Source organism: Strigops habroptila, chromosome 3, assembly GCF_004027225.2.
Source record: "Strigops habroptila isolate Jane chromosome 3, bStrHab1.2.pri, whole genome shotgun sequence".
Taxonomy (NCBI): Eukaryota; Metazoa; Chordata; class Aves; order Psittaciformes; family Psittacidae; genus Strigops; species Strigops habroptila.
Window position 1 is genome coordinate 27,675,205 of NC_044279.2, and position 2,500 is coordinate 27,677,704.

The following is a 2,500-nucleotide window of genomic DNA, read 5'->3' on the forward strand; positions in this document are numbered from 1 at the left end:
TATTATACATTCTAGTATCAAACACTGATTTTAACAGACAAGAAAAAAATTGAAAGTGAAAACCTCAGAAGTGTACGAATGTTCATACAGGAGAGAGAATGTCTCGTCATAAGCCAAGAAAAGCCGAAGAAACAACTCTGAGCAGATTACAGTTTGCATCATATTTTAATAATAAAAATCTACATTCATTTTAGCAATATTTATAAATTGATAAATATCGACAGCAAAATAAAAAGTTGCTTACGTTCTAGTCATACATCTTCAAAGCCGACCTGATGATTTGTGACAGCACCCAATCCATTTATCACGATGTATATATTACAATATATTATAGAATACTGTCATTCTTTCTTGATACATGGCTGAGGAATAACTCCCTGATTTAAGTCAAACTTTTCATTTCTATATAAAGTTCACAACAACATAGTTCATCAAGCCAGTAACAGGACTGTCCAAACTCCGTATAATGGCTTATAAGAACCTAATGAAGTGTATTATTTTAGCTTATTTACTGTCTATAAATCCTCCAATTTGTGGTCATAATGCTTGAACAAGATGCAAATTGTATATAACTTAAAATTTTTAATTTAGCCCAGCTGCCGTTTGTACATAGCCTAAAATCTCTCATGTTTATCATTCCCCACTACGTATTCATGCCACAGTTAAAACTTATTTTGTGATTTTACTTAGCTGATACAGCTATTCTTAAGCATTAGCATCGCTTTATGTAGCTGTCCAGCTGAAGGAAAGGTAATAAAACCAGCAATCATTCACTTGCTTCCTTTAGAAAAAGCTATAATGAACTCGATTTGTTTATTTGAAGGCCCCCAATAAAACAATTCAGAGAAGCCAAAACCAGAATGTTAAACTATGACATCAGTACATCATATCTTGCACATATTTAAACAAGAAAAAAATCTTAAGAATAATAATTGCAGGTACAATGACGTTTGTTCTCTTTTTCTGCTTGTCAAAGTTTGTTACACAAGTCGCATATTAAAAATAACATTTTAGAGAGTTACTACTGTGACAATAATGAAACCAGCCATCATTTTCCTCTTAAATCATATTTCAAAAGGCATCTGGTAAAAAAACAGGGGAAAAAAGAAATGGGGAAAAAAAAAGGGAAGAAAAGGAAAAGTAGCATAAAGCTATGCCCATTATCTAAAGGACATCCTACTGCATGTTTACTAGTGTTTATGTTTCACATCAACATATTTTATGGAAGGATTTATATGCCTAACTCAAGTTGTATTTAAATCCTATGGTGCAGACCCTACCATAAAATGCCTCTTGAGTCCTATTAACTGTACCCATGGTTTTACTTTGCCTGTCTGCTTATTTAATGTCTAATCACAGTTTTGAAGAAAAGATTGTCACTTCTAAGCCTGTCCCCTCAGAACCTGTCTGTTATTAGTACTCAACTGGATATTTTCATCTTCAGTTGTTATTCTCAGTGGTCTTTGCAAATGCTATCTACTGGAATCTGTGACTATATGGACAAATTGGCTACAAATACCTACGAGTGGTGCTTTCAGAAACATGTAAGTGGCAAATTATTCTGCTGGCATTTTTGTGTTTTAAAGTGTTTCACATAAATTTAGTTTTCTAAACATTTTCACAAATTAAATACACTCTCAATAAACAAAGATTCTAAAATGCTATTATAATCTGAACACCTGAATAAAGGTGATGGCATGCTTTTCAATTAAAACAACATTAAATTTTCACATATATATATTTCTGTGTGTATATATGTAACTTTATATGAAAATACTATATATACACAGGGTACATACATAGATAATGTAATGTGTGTATACACATATACAGGTGTAAGCCTGCTAAGAACTTGATGAAGACAGTCAAACCTGTATTTCCTCAGCCTGTTATACTCTAAGCGCTCAACTGTTAAAAGAGAATAAACCTGAATTTGAAGCAAGGCACAGATTTAAGCCTTAACAACTTCTCATATTTCAATCTACAACTATTTAATTCTTCCATATTATCTGTCACCATTTAAAATATTTAAATGGAAATGTAGCTAGTGTACACTGCTTAATTCAGCACTAAGAATCAGCACTAAGAATGATTCAATTTTAAGAGCTATTATGACCTGTTATTTCAGAGGCCCGTACACATGCAATTTATCTATCATGTTAAAACATGTTTCTATAAAACTGCATTTTTATAATATTTTATCTTAGGGAAGACAACTTTCCTTCCATTAATGCAATACCTGACATTGCAATGAAAAACCTCAGTATTTACAAATGAGGGGTTCAAACTCCGAAGGTGCTGAGTGGCCTCAGCAGCTGAGAGGACCAGACAGTAAAGACTTTCAGGAGTTCGGAGCAGGTACTGGCACTCTGCAGAATCAGACCCCAGCTGTTTACCAAACAAAACCCTTGGGCTTCACTGCACTAGCACAATCTGCATGCCCTGACAGGGAGGCAACTCTTTAGGTAGGCAGAATAGAAGGAATGGTTTTAAAAGGAAA

At 33.6% G+C, this 2,500-nt stretch overlaps 1 protein-coding gene across 1 annotated transcript in view; it reads right to left on the bottom strand.

The window, feature by feature from the left end:
- FOXP2 (forkhead box P2) overlaps positions 1–2,500 on the bottom strand; it is a 415,715-nt gene that overhangs the window by 189,202 nt on the left and 224,013 nt on the right. The gene's annotated exons all lie outside the window — the stretch shown is intronic.